This window comes from Pelodiscus sinensis, chromosome 7 (genome assembly GCF_049634645.1).
Source record: "Pelodiscus sinensis isolate JC-2024 chromosome 7, ASM4963464v1, whole genome shotgun sequence".
NCBI classification, from domain to species: Eukaryota; Metazoa; Chordata; order Testudines; family Trionychidae; genus Pelodiscus; species Pelodiscus sinensis.
Window position 1 is genome coordinate 41,583,828 of NC_134717.1, and position 19,591 is coordinate 41,603,418.

General features: G+C 42.5%; 1 protein-coding gene and 1 long non-coding RNA gene across 2 annotated transcripts in view; both read left to right on the top strand.

The window, feature by feature from the left end:
* The window catches only part of METAP1D (methionyl aminopeptidase type 1D, mitochondrial), a 70,661-nt gene that overhangs the window by 12,142 nt on the left and 38,928 nt on the right, over positions 1–19,591 (top strand). The gene's annotated exons all lie outside the window — the stretch shown is intronic.
* Positions 13,901–19,138, top strand: LOC112544023 (uncharacterized). The gene is made up of 2 exons (XR_003087325.2): positions 13,901–17,644; positions 18,607–19,138. It is a non-coding gene; the product is annotated as an uncharacterized LOC112544023 (long non-coding RNA).

Consider the following 19,591-nt stretch of genomic DNA (forward strand, 5'->3'; position numbering starts at 1 on the left):
TCAGCCTAAGCCCTGAGCACCGCCTCAGCCCTGACTCCTGCACACTCTCCCACTCCTAGCCCCCTGTTCTGAACCCCCCACATCCCAAAGTCCCTTCCCTGACTCCTGCATCCTCCACATCAGTCTCCTGCCCTGAAGGACCTGAGCAATGCCTGATAAATCTGCTAGTATTTATACATACCAAACTGGCATGGAAACTTAGAAACTCTAATAACTCCTTTGAAAGCATATCATTTCTTCTGCTAGCTAAGGTTAACTGGGAAAATAAAGCAGCTATAAACTATGATTTCCTCTAATTATATTCAAAAAGAAAATCCTTCACCGGTGTTTACATTTTACATTATTAATACTGAAAAAATAAAAATCTGATTCACTCTTCACTGTTTATTGTTTGACTTTCTGATAGGCCCAATTTCTCAAGATCAGGATCTGAACTTTCTCAAAACTCAAGTATATCTGAACCCAGTGTTTAGGTAGAGACTATTTGGCTAAAGTAGTGCTTTAATTTCATATTTTAGATTTTAGTTACACATGTCTGGCAGAATCCCTGACCACTGCTGTTACCTGGTGGTGCCACTTTCATCAAGCAGTCTACCTGGATCCAGGCCTAGATGAAATGTTGTAACTGATGAACCTGATTCCCTCTGTTAACAAATCCAAGATTTATAGTAGCAGAATTCCCAAGGGAGTTGAAAGAAAACTGTTCAAGCTTTGGCTCTTGCTTTTATTATTTTATTTGCTGGTGTTACATGGTATCATGTTATATTCAGGGACTAGTGTACATCACTGCTAATTAAACCTCTTTTTGAGTTTTGTTAATTAAGGGAAAAGAATTCTTTTAAAATAGAATAAATACAAAAACAGTTAACAATTGATCTAGTGAAGGAAGATGCTTTGACATCTCTTGATTATTGCTTAGCAAAAAAGTGGCAAATTATTAAATACAATAATAAAAAAAAATATTGCTTGTAGCTTTGATGTTATCCTGCTGATATTTTATAATATTGCGACAATTGCTTACACTAACAGATTTTAAACTGGCAGACACAACTATATTAACTTTATTTTTATGTGTTTTATTTCTCCAGTCTGGTTCATATTCTCTTTATAATGGTGTATTATTTAGACATTATACAAATATATTATTATTAGCTGCATAATATTATCTTGGTGGATCTTTCATTAGAAAATATTTTAAAATTTGTTATAATTGCAGGGTGAGTGTTAGCATTCAATGTAATTAAACTTAATTGCATTTCCTGTTTGATTTATTTTTAGTTTGCTTCGGCATGCCTTCATTTTCATCTGGGGCTGGAAGTTTGTATGTATGTAAAGAAAATGTGGATTTGGTATGGCAGAGGGAGAAGCCATAAGATTTTGTTTAAAAATAATCCATAGTTGTAACTTCAGATCATAAAAACCACTTCAGTTTTAGAGGATGCTTTGTAACTGTTTGTATACTCAATACCTGCCTCTTTGTGTTGTTTAGGACTGTGTCTCTTTGCTGTGGTGTTTGGTTTCTTTTATTTAAAGTTTGAGAGGACCAATATGAAGTGGCCTCATTTCCCTACATTCGGTGTTCTATCCAGGTGAGCCTGGCATCCATTCGGAACACATTCATTATTCTTTCTGAATGTGAAACTGCTTGGGGATGCCCAAGTGTTTTCCATGTTAAAAATTATATGACAGAAAAACATACAAATCTGTGTTCTTTGACTACACTGAAGCACTGAACTTCATTTTCCGTCGCTATGGGGTTCGGGCTATCAGCCCTGGTTTGATTAGTACAGAGAAACGGAGAATGAGGCTTGGATAACTATAATGCTGCAGTATATGATAGGGATGTTAAATTTAGTTGAATCAACTAATTGATGGATTTTCCATTGACAAGTCGGTTAGTCCATAAGCAGGGGAGCCACAGTGGAGTTAGCTCCCACCCCAGGAGTGAACCCTGCTGCAGATTTGCCTTTTAAGTGTATTAAGAGCCCAAGACAACTGATTCCTGGATGTTGGGTCTCCCCCTCCTCCCCCCCCCCGTTCCGCACCAGCCTTTTAAATGTGTTAAGAGCCTCCTTTTTAGGTGACAAATTTGAGGAATTGTACCAGATTGAAGTGTCATTAGAGGAGGTTTTTTAACAAATTGAGAAACTTAACAGTAACAAGTCCAGTAACAAGACCAGATGGCATTCACCCAAGAGTTCTGAAAAAACTCAAATGTGAAATTGCGGAACTATTAACTGTGGTTTGTAACATATTCCTTAATCAGCTTCCATACCTAATGACTGGAAGATAGCTAACATGATGCTAATATTTTAAAAGGGCTCTAGAGGTGATCCTGGCAATTATAGACTGGTAAGTCTAATGTCAATACCGGGCAAATTAGTTGAAATTATAGTAAAGAATAATATTGCCAGACACATCGATGAACGTAATTTGTTTGAGGAAAGCCAAGATGGTTTCTGTAAAGGGAAATCATGCCTTACTAATCCGCTAAGAGTTCTTTGAGGGGGTCAGCAAACATGTGGACAAGTATACTAAATTTCCAGAAAGCCTTTGATGAGGTACCTCACCAAAAGGTATTAAGTAAAGTAAGTTGTCATGGGGTAAGAGGGAAGGTCCTTTCATAGACTGATAACTGGTTAAAAGACAGGAAACAAAGGGTAGGAATAAATGATAAGTTTTCAGAGTGGAGAGAGGTAACCCTTGGGGTCCCCCAAGAGTCTGTCCTGGGACCAATCCTATTCAACTTCCTACAGAAAGGAGTAAACAGTGAGGTGGCAAAATTTGCACATGATACCAAACTGCTCAAGATAGTTAAGACCAAAGCAGATTGTGAAGAACATCACAAAAATCTCACCAAACTAAGGTATCGGGAAACAAAATGGCAAATGAAATTTAATATTGATAAATGTAAAGTAATGCACATTGGAAAAAATAATCCCAACTATACATACAATATGATGGGACTAATTTGGCTACAACTACTCAAGAGAGAGATCTTGGAGTCACTGTGGATAGTTCTCTGAAAACATCTACTCAGTGTGCAGCAGCAGTCAAAAAAGGAATTAGAATGTTAGGAATCATTAAAAAATGGATAGAGAATGAGAGAGAGAATATCTTATTGCCTCTATATAAAACCATGGTACATCTTGAATACTGCATCCAGATGTGGTCGCCTCATCTCAAAAAAGATATATTGGCATTGGAAAAGATTCAGAGAAGGACATTATTTTGTCATAAATGGAAAAGCTCATCCCAAATCCATCCAGCATATTATATCCTGGTGTGGCTGGGATGTTCTGATCATGAAGCAAGCCCACTGTCTGCTTGCTTCATAGATTAAAAATACCTAGATGGTCCTGGGCACCCTAAATATATCAAAACACTCCTTTGAGCTTTATCCGTATACTGGACACCCTCCTGCTGTTTGTGATCCTTTCTGTAGTTTTGTTATCTCTTGTTAATTTCACAATCTTAATTATCTGGGACTAGGGATGTAAAATCCTGTTTGTTTAACTGATTAAATGTTACGTTTAGCTGGGTAACTGATTAAACAGGAGTAGGGATGTTAAATATCGGTTACTTGAATAGTCAAGTAACCTCATGAATTCGTATTGGTTAGTCAACTATTCTGTGTCCCTGGGGCGAAGCGGCAGCCAGTACACTCCAGCCTCACTCCCAAGGAGCCCCCTGCCACTCCATGCTGCTGCCTCTTTATCAGCTGCCTTGCGGACCAGCTACCTGTCTCCCCACATTGCTGCCTTTGTATCAGAGGCAGTAGCGTGGGATAGCAGCAGCCCCTGTCTACAGGGGTGTGAGCTCCCAGACCCGGTGCAAGCCAGAACTGATCAAGGCTGCCTGCCTGCCTGGCTCCTAATACACTTTAAATGCAGAGCAGCAGCAAGGGTAGGTCCCAGATTCATCGCAAACCAGGACTGAGTTGGGCTGCTGGCCAGCCTGCTAAGAAATTTACTGGCGGGGAGGAGGAAGGAAAATGTGTGTAGTCTATAGCATTAACCTATAAGCTTTTGCTAATCAGTCAATGGACTACACCATGGGTCAACAACCTACAGCACACATGTCATAAGTGGCATGCAAGCTGATTTTCAGTGGCACGCGTGGCGGGAGCTTAGCCCCCGTCCTTCCTCCCCCATACAGCTACTAGAGCCCTCCCACTTCCCCAGCAGCAGGTTAGGCTGCGGTAGGAGGAGGCAGCACTGCAGCTGAGGCTCTTCAGCAGCCCCTCCAGGGCCAGTCCAGGACCACATGGCCATGGTGGCGGTAACAGCACTTCCGGTGCCGGCCCATGACTGTGTGGCTGCAGTAGTAGCGCCTCCGGGGCCATCCCAGGACTGCGTGGCCGTGGTAGCGGTGCCTCCAGGACTAGCCTGAGACCATGTGTCCGTGGTAGTGGTGCCTTCAGGGCTGGCCTCAGAGGCACATGGCCATAGGAGCGGTGCCACCAGGGCCAGTCCAGGACTATGTGGCCACAGTAGCGGCACCTCCGAGGCCAGCCCAGGACTGCGTGGCCACAGTAGCGACACCATATTAGAGCCTAAACTTAACTAGCTGGTACATCAGTATGCTGTATCCACTGTGAAGTCTATAATATTCAGTTTGCATATAGCCCAACAGATAGATGAGCAGGCCCTGTCTATCTGAAAGTAACCTGTTTGTCACCTCCTGGTGACCTGCTTCAATTCACAGACCTTAATAACATAATTTCCAGTATAGGTACATAACTCCTTAAATGCTCTCCATGTGTATGTTTCTCAATGGCTATGATGACCAGAGTGTTATTGGCTCTCAATAGAGACCTCACATGGTGTCATTCCGTGAATTATTGTGCATGTAACTGACCCAGCATCCCTGTGAAGCTCTATGTGCTCCTTGAGCCTTCTGCCCATTGAAACCAAGAAGTGCTTGGTTTGCCAAACAGGTTTTATCCCCTACCTTTACATATTCAGTGCACTGTTTATCCCATTGTGCACTTGTGTGTATGATAATTTTGTAGGACTTTTTCTGGTAGCCTGAGAACTAAGTGTTCATTACAACAACCATGGTAACATTTAAAAGTATAAAGGTGATCTGCAATTGGAAAAATTTGGACTTGTGCCCATTTTTCTTTCTTTGATATAAATTTACCACAAAAAGCTTTTTTTTAAAAAATTGGATTTGCTTACTGTAGTGTCTGGAGCACTTGTGAAGTTATGGTATCTATCAGCTGGGGCAAGAGGCTGAAAGCTGAGCTATTGGGAGGGAAAATAATTTTCAGGCTTCTTAAATTTTTTAACATATTTAATTCCAATGTCTAACAAACATTTTGGAGACTCTTCATCTCCCCACCACTTAAAGTAGCCCAGTCTTTATGTCCTTCATATTTCTGAGGTAAAAAAACAGAATAAATACAAAGAAATGAAAGAGGGCATAATCCCATTTGAAAAAAAAATCACCTTTTTAGGTGAACAATAGTGGGAAGGAGTTGTGGTTGCTACATAAAGGTGAAGCCATATTAGTCATTTCAGAATGGTTGGGACATCTGAGACATTAAACTGAAGTTATATTACTATTTGTACTATAGTGGTACCTAGAAGCCTCATCTTAGATTGGGAGCCCATAGTAGTAAATCCTATAAGAATATCTAATCCCTGCCTTCAAGAGTTTATATTCTGTATAAACAAGGCAGGCAAAGCATGTGAGGGAAGATGGAGGCACAGAAAGATGAGCTGACATGACCACAGTTGCACAACAGATTGGGACAGAATTTGAAATAAAAATCAGTTCCCCCAAGTCCTTTTCCTGTGGCTTATCTATTGGACAAAGCTTCTTTTCAGACACCCAGGAAGCCTTCTTCTCTTGCCCAGCATCCCCTTCTCAAGACAGGACAGGTTCTCCTTTCCACTGCTAGCCTATACATACGTGAAAGTTCCTATCTGACCACAGGACTAGGAGCTCAACATCCTTGGATTCCGATCCCAGCTCTGATAGCATGTGGCATTGGAGAAACCACCTAATCTCTTTTCCATTTCTCCACATACAGAATGGAGATATTTACCTGTCTCACCAATGTACTGTGAAGGTTAATTGTTTGTTTGTAAAGTACTTTGAAGATGAAAAGCGCAGTAAAAATGCTAAGTAGTAGTATTATGTGAGAGCTCTTCCTAAGAGCATAATGGCTGTTTGCCTGCACAATATTTAAAGCAATTTGTAACACCTCAAGTATGAAATCAAAGTCTATTTTTTGTTATATTTTGTTTCCAGGAGTTTTTAATGTGGAAATTAATCTACACCACTATCCTATGCTGCTGTCTATAGAAAAAACCTGAACTTTATAATGGTTTTTAAAATTGAATAATTAGAACTCTTTTTCAGAATTTTAAATTAGATATCATATGACAAGGATATGTTTTCATTCAGTTCTTTTCTCTTGCCCCCATCCTCACTGCACACACTTGTTTCTTCCTTTCTAACATTGCTCAAATGTTTCATCATCTTCCTTTCTGCCAAAGGCTTGTCCATATCTTGCTCAGCTTTAGGCAAGGCAAGCAGTATTGATCAAAGAAGTACAACAGCTTCTCCCACCGATAGATGTTACCCCTAGTACCATGCTCTACACCAATTGAGCTGGCTTGTAACTGGTAAACTGCAATTTACTGTGTTTTCTTATTGGGGTGAGCAGCAAGATAGAGTGCCCTCTCCATTTGTGACGTAGATAGAGCACTTTCTGCATATGTGTAGACAGAAAAATATGGGAAGCATGGCTTACCTGGCACCACATTGTGTGTCTCAACTGTGCAGGCAAACTTCAGAGGAAAGGCAAAGCCTCTACATGTGGGGCCAGGCAGTTGTAGGAGTTGCTGGAAGACAGTTTATTAAATGTCACTGTCAACTGCCATCGGGGTCTACTCTGGATTTTCTGTCAGGGTTTACTTCCTTAACCTTGCACACTCCTGTGCTAACCCACAAGGCAATAGGGACAGATGTAGGTAATATCATCTACTGTTATCCAATAGCAAGCAGAGGTTAACAACATGCAAGCAAACCCTGATCTGACAGTAAAAGAGCTCTTGGGCCAACGATATCCAAAGTAGCTCCTATCTAATCTAAAGAGGGTCATATCTTGACAGACAAATCACAGCAGATTGTATGCTGTGTGGAACATTTAGAGCTGTACTCTGCTAATAACAACGTTGCTGATAACACACTTGAAAATATCTCAGTTTGATATATTAACTGAGCTTTATTAAGAATCAAGCATTGAAGAGCTGGACTAAGGCTTTAGAGTCTCTCATTATTGGAAAAGAAAGTATTCCAGCAGAACTACTCAAATGTGGAAAATCAGCTCTTTTACTAAATCTACATAATGTCTTCAGTGTTGGAAAAAAGTAAAAGTTCCTTAGGACATGCATGATGCAATTATCATTACCATTTATAAAAACAAAGGAGGCACAGGAGATTAACAACTACAGAATCACTGGCAAACTGTTTACTCAAGTAGTGTTTACATGGCTAGAAGTTCTTGCTGAAAGGGTCTACCTAGAAGCACAATGTGGATAGATCTACAGTGGAAATTATATTCTCTCTTCCTTTACTACAGGAGAAAAGTAGAGAACAAGAGAAACCACCTTTTATTGCCTTCGTTGACCTACTAAAGCATTTGACACACTAGATTCTGTCTACAAAATACTTCAAAAAATTGAACACCCCTCCAGGCTCAGCATAATACAATTTTTCCATGACAATATGCAAAGCACTGTGAAATTCAAAGGAAACTCCTTTAAAAGTTTTGTGATTAAAAAAGCAAAGTAAAACAAGGATGCATCTAGACACCTACACTGTTTGAAATAATCTTCTTAGTACTTTGAGCTATGCATTTAAAAATGTAGATGATGCTTATCTTCATATGCAATCTAATGGCAAGCTGGTCAACCTTTTCTAGACTGAAATCAAAAACTAAGATGTGAAAAGTTGCTCTGAGAGGATTCCTTTATGCTGCTGCTGCTGCTCTTGTCTCTCATAGGGTATGTCTAGACTTCAAGGCTAATTTATTTTTGATAATTTTACTTTTGGTAGCCCTTTATTCAATGGGTGTGATTTAACAGCAGAGATGAATATAACTATTTACATGGGAAAAGCAAAAAATTAGAAATTTCCTTTGCTTGTTTTCCAGGTAATAAATTCCCAAGAAATTCTGTATTTAAGTAGTGATAGAAATGTAGCCGTGTTAGTCTGGGGTAGCTGAAGCAAAATGCAGGACAATGTAGCACTTTAAAGACTAACAAGATGGTTTATTAGATGATGAGCTTTCGTGGGCCAGACCCACTTCCTCAGATCAAATAGTGGAAGAAAATAGTCACAACCATATATACCAAAGGATACAATTAAAAAAATGAACACATATGAAAAGGACAAATCACATTTCACAACAGGAGGGGGATGCAGGGGGGGGGGAAGGAAGGAAGGAAGGTAAGTGTCTGTGAATTGATGATATTAGAGGTGGGGAGAGTGGGATGTTTGTGAGTTAATGGTATTAGAGGTGATAATTGGGGAAGCTATCTTGGTAATGGGTAAGATAGTTCGAGTGTTTGTTCATTCCTTTTTGGAGAGTGTCGAATTTTAACATGAATGACAGTTCAGAGGATTCCCTTTCAAGTGCAGATGTAAAAGGTCTTTGTAGCAGAATGCAGGTGGTTAAGTCATTGAGAAAGTGTCCTTTCTGGTTAAAATGGCAAGAAACTGTTTTTTCTTTGTGATCTTGTCTGATATCTGTTTTGTGGGCATTAATCCTTTGGCGAAGTGTCTGAGATGTTTGTCCAATGTACATAGCAGACGGACACTTTCCAGTCTTCTATTGTTGGTTTCCAATCTATGAAAAAAAGCTAATGTGCAGGAAGAGTTAAAAGGAGACATTTAAAAAAGTTTGCCATTTCCATGGAATTTCAGAATAACAGAATACAGGAATTGTGTGTAATCACTGTGGATTATATAGCAGACTAATCCGATAATGTAAAAACCGTGGCAACATCTTTTGGAATGTTTTTGGAAATGGGATTGTTTACTGCTTCTTGACTTTTAAAAGAAAAAACTCCATTTTAAATGTTAACTTAAAAAACTTAAATTGACTCATTAATAGTCCTTATCTATTTGAATGTAAATTGATGTTTTTAAAACAATAGTGAAATGTGCTTTTAAGACACTTCAAACCAGGTAGGACTACAACAAAACATTCTTGACTAGTTAAGTTGATTAGAGAGACAAGTTAGCTGAGGAGCAACTTCTCAGAAGAAGAGCTTTGTGTATAACTCAAACATTTTTCTCTCACTAACAGCATTTGAGCCAATAAAAGATATTACCTCACCCAACTCATCACTTTAATCTCCTGGGACCAACATGGCTACACCACCACTTCAAACAACAATTTAAGTTGATAGTATTTATCAAATATCAGTTCTTCTCTAAAGAAATGTTACATATATGGTAGCTAAGCTGAAGGGTGTAAGCATGCCGATCTCAGTAAATAGTGACATTTTACATTACCTAAAGTTTAAAATTGTAAAATCCAACAAAAATGCTGTTACAATATTTCCATTACTTTATTCCCACTGTTCAGTCCTAAATTTGCTGATAGGCAGCGTTAATATTCATGCGTAGGAAGAAGTGATAATACTCTCCCAAGCTTTGCCTGTCTTGGTTGCAAAAATGAGATGCCACACGAAACAGATTGTTCAGAGCCCCACTGAGGAGAGTGAGGTTACATACACATGGAAGGGTCCAGTAGCATCCATTGCATTATAGGGTTAAGGCATAAATGGGTGAAATTTGGAATTCTGAAACAGTTGTTGGGCTAAGAAAATGTGGACTGAAATTTCATGACCACTTCCATTACTTTGAATGGTTACTACCTGTGAAACTTAGGTAAATTTGTATAGCCCAGAGTTTCAAACTCATTGGGCATCCTTCCCCCACCCCTCAAAAAACTCCCCCCACTTCTAAAATAACAATTTATAAATATCATTTGCTCTACTTAAAAAGTTAGAGATGAGTAGGAAATGTAAGGCTTATAATTGGAGTCTGAGAACAACTCTGGATTCTCTACCATCTCTCCACAATCTATTACCCTCATTGCTCCTTCATGCCTCCTCTTTACAGTGGTTTAGTTGTGTTGACTTCACACTGTTCACAATTATAATACATATGTAAACATGATTTACGCAATTAACTGATTTGTGATTATTCTGGTGTCTTTAAGGGAGTTTGAAAATTTGCCAACTTCCAGGATTCAATGTGTGATTTCCCAGTACAGTTCATTTTGTATGGCATCTTTCATACCTTGGATTGTCAAATAGGGATGTTAATGGTTAACTGGTTACATACTGCATGATGCTTACGGTTAACCAGTGAGGACCACTCCTGTCAGAGCGAGACCTGCTGTGGGCAGGAGGGCTGCTTCTGCCCTGCCCCCATTTAATCAGTTAACTAGTTAAACATAAGTTTCAGAAGGGTAGCCATGTTAGTCTGTAACTGAAAAAACGTAAAAAATAATGAATAGTCTTGCAACACCTTAGAAACTAACAAAAAATGTAGATGGTATCATGAGCTTTCATGGGCACAGCCCACTTCTTCAGATGAATGGAGTTAAGGGGTCCAGTTACCACATAAATAGCAGAGAAAGAGAAGGGATGGGGGGAAGAGAAGGAAAAAGAAGGAAAAAAAGTGGGGAAAATGTTGTCAATTAGAGTGTTCATGCTAAATGAAGCTGATGGAGTGGATAGTAAGTGCTCTTAAGTACTCGCTGTTTGGTTTTTTATGCATTAGGATGTGGAATGTAGCTGGTAATCCTGTTAAGGTCTTTGTTTAAACCTGCAGGCTTTGTCTACACTGGCATGAATTTCCGGAAATGCTTAAAATGGAATACTATTCCGTTTTCAGTTTTTCCGGAAAAGGAGCGTCTACATTGGCAGGCTGCTTTTCCGGAAAAGCCCTTTTTCCGGAAAAGCATCTGTGGCCAATGTAGACGCGCTTTTCCGGAAAAGAGCCCCGATCGTCATTTTCGCGATCGGGGCTTTTTTCCGGAAAAGACTACTGGGCTGTCTGCACTGGCCCTTTTCCGGAACAGTTTTCCGGAATAAGGACTTATGCCCGAGCGGGAGCAGCGTAACTTTTCCGGAATAGCGGCTGATTTTGTACAGTAGAGCGTCATTGCTTTTCCGGAAATTCAAGAGCCAGTGTAGACCGTTCGCAGCTTATTCCGGAAAAGCGGCTGATTTTCCAGAATAAGAGGCCCAGTGTAGACACAGCCCTATTGTAGGTATCAACCTTGTAAATGAAATTAAGTTCTGCAACTTCCCTTTCAAGCTGATTTTTGAAATAGGCTTGTAATAATATCAAAACTTTGAGATCAATTAATGAGTGCCTGGGCAAGTTAAAATGTTCCCCAACTGGTATGTGTGTGTTTTCTGTGTTCTTTTCGAATATCTGATTTGTGTCCATTGATCCTTTCTCATAGAGACTGTCCAGCTTCGTCAATATACATGGCAGAGGGGCATTGTAGACAGTTGATGGCATAGATTACATTGGTGAATGTGCAGTTATATGAGCCTCTGATGTGATGTGGTTAAATCCCCTGATGATGTCGCTTATATAGATGTGTGGACTGAGTTGGCACCAGAGTTGATTGCTGGGGTGGGTTTCTGTGTGGGTATGATGGAGGTGTGCTGCGTGGTTATTGCAAAGAATTTAAACATAATGAGTAACCTGTTAACTAATTAAATGGGATTTTACATCCCTCTTGTCAAACTCCTTACAAAGACAGTTTATCTGAAGCTCTTGGGGAAAAGTCTTTCTAGAAATGACTTCTAGATTGCAGATGTCCAGTTCACGAAATCTGTGGGGTATAAATATTATAAATATTTTGTTTGGTTTTCTATCATTTGTGGTGAGTTGACAGATCAAGAATACTAGCACACTTCAGGCTATGCTTTAACTCTCCATTCAATTTTGTTTTATACTCTTTAAGTGCAAAAAAACCATGATGAATTCAATTCAGGTAATTGCATTGGTATTTAATGTATTACTTTATTAAACTGACTTTTTCAATTTAAATAAATTATTTCAGTAACATTGCTATTGCACCTAATATCACCATTAAAAACGGACATATTTGGGTTTCAGAGTCTGGAGGCATAACTTTATTAAAGCCTATACAAAAGGACACTTTTAATAAAACTCAAAGAAAGTTCCCCAAACACTTTTTGGTCTTTCTGTCACAGTTAAAACCATGACAAAGTAAACTACTAACTCAAGTAGCATGAGTTATGGTCCTCTGCTAGAGCCTTAGTGTTAAGCCTTCCTCCAGGTGCATTGTTTTTCTGACAGGACAAATGTACATATGCCTATTTCCTTGCTTGATTTCCCACCTCTGTATGTATCACATTGTTTCCCATTCTAAACCAAAACAAACCAGACCCCATCCACCTTTGGAAAACCCAGCTTCTTCCAGACTGTCAGGAAAACATAGCTATGATACTCACCAGTTCTTGGTGGGTAATCAAAAACTTTTCTTCAACCACAAAAGTTATCATTCCCAGTGGCTTATAAATGCAGCCCATTCTCTAAAGATCTGCCCAACTATAGATCATCTAGTAATGTTTAATACAACCCTCCCTCCTGAAACACAAGTGTGTGTAGTATTTTATATATTGGATTCATCTCAATGATGTGGGAGGCTCTGAAATCCCAGGGTGCAATCCAGATAAGTGAGGGGCTGTGGCAGTCCTATCCTGGAGCCTTGGATGCCTTACAACAGTGGTGCCCAACCTTTTGGGGCTGCCGGGCGCCCGGGGGTGGGGCTGCTCATGCGCCGGGCATCCGGGGGCAGGGCCGTTCATGGGCCGCACATCCGGGGCTGGCACCACACATGTGCCGCGTGCCTGGGGCAGGGGTCGCCCACGTGCTCAGGGCCGGCACTGCACATGTACCGCGTGCTAGGGGCGGGGGCAGGGCCGGCTCAGATGATTCTGCGGGCGCCGTGGCGCCCGCGGGCACCACATTGGGGACCACTGCCTTACAATGTTTTGCCTTTGTGGCTTCCAACCTGAGCACCCCACAAACAGCAACCAGGTCACCCCTGGGTTATGTCTAGACTACAGGGATTTTTCAAAAAAAGTGGCCTTTTTTTAAAAAAACTTCACCTGCATCTAGACTGCCATCACATTCTTTCAAAATTAAATTGAAAGAACGCGGCGTTTTTTTCGACAACAGTAAACCTCATTTTATGAGAAAGAACACCTTTTTTCAAAAAAGCTCTTTTGAAAAACGGTGTTCTTGAACACAAACAGGGCTTTTTCGAAAGAGTGTCCAGATTGCCTGGGAGTTCACTTTTCCGAAAGTTGTGTGGATGTCTAGACGATCTCTTTTGAAAGAGGCTTGTAGTCTAGATGTACCCCTGGAGTGTCTGTGTATAGCCATAGTCCTGATTTTGCAGTTTTGACTCCAGCATTCCCATCAGCAAACACCAGCCATACTCTGACTTCCACAGTTACCATATGCACAGTGACCCCATGTGATGGGGTGGCCCCGTCCCACACTCAAGCCCAGGGAAATCACCGGGCAGAGAGGGCCCCATCCATGCCGCCTTACTGGGCGTGCTCCCAGGGGAGCCAAGGTATAAAGGGCTGCAGGCCTGCTCAGAAGGGACAGACCACCGTCAGAGCTGGAGCCAGCGCCCAACCTCCAGAGTTGCAGACCCGACCGCCAGAGAGGGAGTCGCCAGGCCCGCTGGACCCGCCGCTGCCAGGCCCAAGCCGGGCTCGATCCCAACGACGGAGCCGTCAGCCGACCCCCCGTGACCCAGACGCCGGACCTGCCGCTACAACCACCCACCTCGCGCCAACAGGTGGGACCACTATGGGCCGGAGGGAAGGGGGTAGGAAGCAACCCAGGGCAGGGAGCTGGAATAGCCCCTGCGGGATCGGTGCATTGCGGGGAGGAACCTCCGCCGAGCCAGTGGTGGGAGCCGCCCGCCACTGATAGGGCCCTGGGTCGGGGCCCGGTGGAGAGGGAGGGCCTGGGCCTCCCTACCCTTCCTGCCCCGACCCCCGGCGAGTGGGGGCTTGGCTGAAGGACTAGGCCTCAGAGACTGCCTACAAAGGACTAGGCCGGAAGGCCGTATTTCCCATAATACCGGGGCGGCGTACTTTGGGACTAGGCCCGAGTGGTCTAAACTATACCCCAGACTGGGGTGGCAACCCCCAAGGGGGGGGCAGCCCCCCAACACCCCAATTTATCCCCAGTCACAGATTTCCTCCCAAAAATGTGTATACTGTCCAGCCCGCTCCTAAACTGTTCAGATAACAAAAGTCTTTTTCACGGAACAAAATATATCTTGCCATCTTACATGGAGTTATCCACAAAGTTCAAAACACTGAATTAATGGTGATTTAAACAACAAAAATTTAACTACAAAGAGCTATTTCAAGTGATTACAAGTATTAATGCATTAAAGTCAGAAATGGAAAAATAAAGATAAAATGCTACTTAGTACTAAAACAGCAGGCTTGGTTCAAGTCAAATTCTTACCACATGCTTCCCGCAGCATTGTTGACAATTTTCAGGTCAGGATTAATCTCAAAGAGAAGGATTATTTTATCTTGCCTCATTTAAGAGAGAATGATAGGCAGTTTATAACTTGGTTTCAACAATACAAAAATTTGAGTCTCACACAGTGACTTTGGTTTCTAGAAGAAGATGATTTTTGATTAGTCAGATGTCTTTCACTCTCCATAGACGCAGATGAGCAGTGGTACCACAGAGGGCCCTCTGACTCATGGCATCAAAGCTTGAATCTTGTTCACCTGAAAAGTACCAGCATTGCTGCTATTAAGTCCAGGGAGAACACATAGCAAATTAATTAATATTATGCATCAGCTATAATTTTTATGTTTATATTAGAGACACTAGCTTTGATTGGACTTCCTGCCAGGTTAACTGCTGGAGCAGTAGTTGGTCACGTGCACTTCTTTTTGTTTGTTTGTTGGCTTGGACACTGGATAGAACACCAAAAGTTTTGCCACTCATGACTAAACTCAAGTCCACTATTTGGATGGCTAATGTTCTGGCATATTATTTACCTTTGAAATAAACCATCAGATCAGTACTATTAGCCAGGGGATAGAATGGTGCCCCTGGCCTCTGTTTGTCAGAGGCTAGAGAAGGATGGCAGGAGACAAATTGCTTGATCATTGTCTTCGGTCCTCCCCCTCTGGGGCACCTGGTGCTGGCCACTGTCGGCAGACAGGCTACTGGGCTAGATGGACCTTTGGTCTGACCCAGTATGGCCATACTTATGTTCTTATGGAGGCTTTATGCTGTACTTGTGTATCTTTTTGGAACCTGGTTTTTCTTCATTGTACAGATTGGACCTCCCTAGTCTGGCATACAAGGGAATTTGCTAGACGTGGGGAGATCCGCTGCCACAAGCCTGCTGCTGGCTCAGCTTCTGGCCCCGGCCGGTCACCCCTGCTGCTGGCCCCAGACAGGTTGCTTGTTGCTGGCCCAGACTTAGCTAGTTGCTGGGCTGTGCTGGCTCCAGGCTGCCATGACCCTAGCCAGGATGCCACTGCCCTATCTCCCTTGACATGTTCCTAGCCCCACTGCTGGGCTGCTGTAATGCTGTGGCCCCAACTCTCTTACTGGACTGCTGAGCTGTCACATTGCCGTGTCCTGTCTCCTCAGCCAAGCTGCTGCTGCCCTGGCCGTGGCTCCTCTGTTGGGCTGCCATGGCCCCCCACTCCCTTGCCAGGCTGCTGCCAGCTCCACTGGGCTCTCAGGGCTCCCAGCTGCTGCCCTCCTGCTGCACAGCTCCCAGCCACTGGAGCTCTCTGGACCAGGAACATCTGTGGTCTTACTGGACCACAGATGTTGCCAGACCAGAGAGTCTTGGTTTAGGGGGGTGCAACCTGTAGTAATGCTTCATTAATTTGAGCAGGAATATATTCCATACTTACCAAGTTCCACCCATTTGAATTGTTTATCATAGTAAAATGGAATACTTATGGTAAATTTTTTCCATCTATTTGTGAAATAATTTTTTATGTGCAGATAAGCACCACCAACAGAAACACATCATGTTGGCTGTGGATGTTGTGGGCGCTCTGCTAACAGCAGGTGGCATTTGAATGTCTCCTGGGTGGTAGCCCAAGTGCTTGGCTTCCAGAGAATGCTGCTTATGGTACACTTTTGGGGATTGTGGGCAGGCAAGGGCAAGATACCTGCACTGTGGTTCAGTGTTCTCTCTAAGCTGTGAGCCTATGAGGCTGCTCAGGAGAAACTGAAAGGCTGCCCAGCTGATGAGCGGAGCACACATGCTAGGTTTTGTGTTTCTATTGGTGGTGCACATTCACACATGCCTGGGTCAATGTGAAAATGTGTTCCACACATGGATGGAAAAAATCTACACATGAATGGAAAAGATTAGAGGGAACATTGCTGGGTCCACAATGCTGCTTTGAAGCGAAAGTTACTAGAGAACTAACTATAGCTGATGTAGAATAATGTTTGGCATCGTTAGGGTGGTACAATCTGAGGAGAAGATAGGTAATAAACCACCACATGCAGTTCAATACACTAGAAAACTAAAGATAATTAATGAAAGTACTGCTACAGTAGTTAACCAGTAGCCATGGTCGAAACCATACAAGCCAAGAACCTTGTATTATAAGATGTGAATAGAACATCAGTGAAGCTTCTGAGGAAGAGATGTTTCGTTCTTAACATAAGCAGCATTCAGCAACCTGAGCCACACTTAGCAATAATCAGAGCCTTCACGATCCATTCTGCTGATGTAATTTGCCTGCCATGTTGGCTTAATTACATCACCTCCGCAAGAAGTGTATTGATTAAATCAGTGCTGCTAGGTCAGTGAGGATGCAGCATAGATGATGTGTTGCTTACATCAGTTACTGGTCTCCAGGAGGTGTCCCACAGTGCCCTGTTGTGACCACTCTGGTGAATGATTTCAACTCTAGTGCACAGCAGCCAGGTATGCAGGAAACAGTCCCTCCTCTGTTAAAGCTCTGGGAACTTTTGAATTCCCATTTCCTGTTTGATCAATGTAGAGAGTCACCAGCCCAGCTGATCATGGTGATTCTAAGTTCCAAATGCACACAAGCCTGGAGCACCCAGGAGGTGGTGGATCTTAGTGGTCTGTGAGGAGAAGAGTCAATGCGTGTACAGGTCCAGTCCAGCTACAGAAATCTACAGAAAGATTATGCAGGACAAGGGCTACCCTAGGGATATGTAGCAATGCCATGTGAAAAGCAAAGCCCTCTGGCAGGTATACCACAAGACAAGAGAGGCAAACAATCATTCTTGTTCTGCACTGCAGATATGCCACTTCTACAATAAGCTACATGTGATTCTCAGTGGTGACCCTGACTTGATCCCCAAAAGCAGCATGGTTACCTCTGTGACAGGGGCTTGGTCCTTTGCGGGTAACACTGAGGAGGAGGTCTGAGATGAGGGGTGAAGAAGAGAAGAATGTGAAACAGGCAAGCAGGCAGTCAGGAGCTGTTTGAAACTTAGGAGCAGTCCAGCTACTCGCAGAACAGTATCATGGCTGAGCATGAGGCTAGGAAAGGGACCTTTGGTGAGTGTGCAATTCCAGTTCATATTTGGGGTCACATGTTCATATATTCTGTGTTTATTTTTATTTTATTTATTTTTTGTGGAGGAAAAAAAAGGAGGCGTAAGGTAGACTGTCTGCTTCCCAGTCACCAGACCAGGCAGGCAGAGGATAACCCATGGGAAGGATTGTTTATGTGAAGAGGGATAGCCTGGGAATCCTCCACAGAAATCTCCAGGAAAGTTTTCCAGCAGTACTCTGCATTCCATTGCAGAAGGGTTCTTATTTCTTCTGCCATAGTAGGACACTTTCCCATAGCACTCCAGTATTAATTCTACTGGTGTCATTGCAGTACACAGCATAGCAGTATAAAGATCTGGTCTGTACATGGACGTTTGCAGTGTCTGTTCCCTTGCCACCTCTGTTACCATCAGGAGAGTGTTATCAGATACACTCTGAAGGAGATGGTGGCAGTTTCCATTTCAATTGCTCAGACTAAACCACAGTGCATGTGATCCCACCCTCATGGTGCTTTTCCGCTCCTTCATGGTTTCCCAGACATGCTGATGGTTTGGGTGGCAGGGGTTAGTGTCAAGTGTAGAGCTGCAAGCCTCAGGCCCTGGCTAGCAGCCATGGCGCTGGGGATTTAAAAGAAATGGAAATTTTCATGTGCACTCTTGCCAGGCAAGCCCATCCTGGTGCCACCTCTGCTAAGGCTTGCAGTTTGGGAGGGTCAGCAATGGTCTCCGATCACCACACAATATCCATGTTACAAAGGATAGGTGGCATTAGCCCCTGCCATGGGTTGTCTACCCAGTGCTGCAGGAGGTCTCATGTCCATGGGCTAGACGCACCATGACTGGTATGACAAGCTGGTTCAGTGAATATCTTGTGTAATTGAAAATGTGACTTTGATATATGTCAGCTCTGCACTAGAACCTGGTCTGCACTGACAATGAATGCATTGTGCTTTCCATGTCTTACAGCTGAAGATGTGGCCTCCACATTGGCAGAGAAGTTGTCCCAGATTAGAAGAAGATGAAAGAGAATGTGTGATGACATGTTTAATAAGATTATGAATGCTTTTGGGACAGCAGACATAGAGCAGAGAGCGTGGAAGATTTCTGTCTCTGAAAAATGGGATATGACAAGCAGGAGACCAGCCCAAAAGTATGGGTTTGGCATACTTTTCATACTTTTTTAGCAGGAGATGCTGAAGAAACAGACATGTTGAAGCTCCTGGTTGACAGAAAAAATACCTTGAAGCTAAACTCTCTCTGCAGAACCTAATTCCAGCATCGTGGGTCCCCTCCCCTCTCTCAAATGTTCCAGGAGGCAAGGATGGAAAAGACTATATCCTTTCCTCTCAACATGGGGGGAGGGTCTTAAGAGTAAAAGCTGCACCGTGTATGATGATGTTTGACAGGCGCAGCCATGGTTCCTTTAAAGACAACATTAATGAATTTTTCCCTTTACAATTTTATTCAACTCTGTACAAGATTAAATTATTCTTTCTGATCCCGTGACTCTTCTGTCTTTCAGTTTATCCAAAAAAAATCCCTGTCCTGAGAATGAAATAATCTTTATTACTTTCCACAAGGAGACACCAGAAGGTAAAGGGAAACGGAGACAGTAGACGGGCACCACAAGGTTAATTGTATGGGATAACAAAACTCAAGAAGCAGCATACAGTACTGTAGTCATTACTAAATTGGCTTTTTAAAGCCTCCCTGAGAGTGCTCCATGCTAAGCTTTTCTTATAGTCCTTATATCTGGCTTCTCAAAATTAGTACACAGTCTGTCCACCTTCATGCTGAATCACTGAGGAAACTTCTCACCCATTGCCTCACAGATACTATGGAGCACACAGCAAGCAGCTATAACCATGGGGATATTGCTTTCCCTGACGTCTAACCTAATAAGCAAACTGCACTAGTGACTTTACATGGCCAAAGGTGTGTTCAACTACCA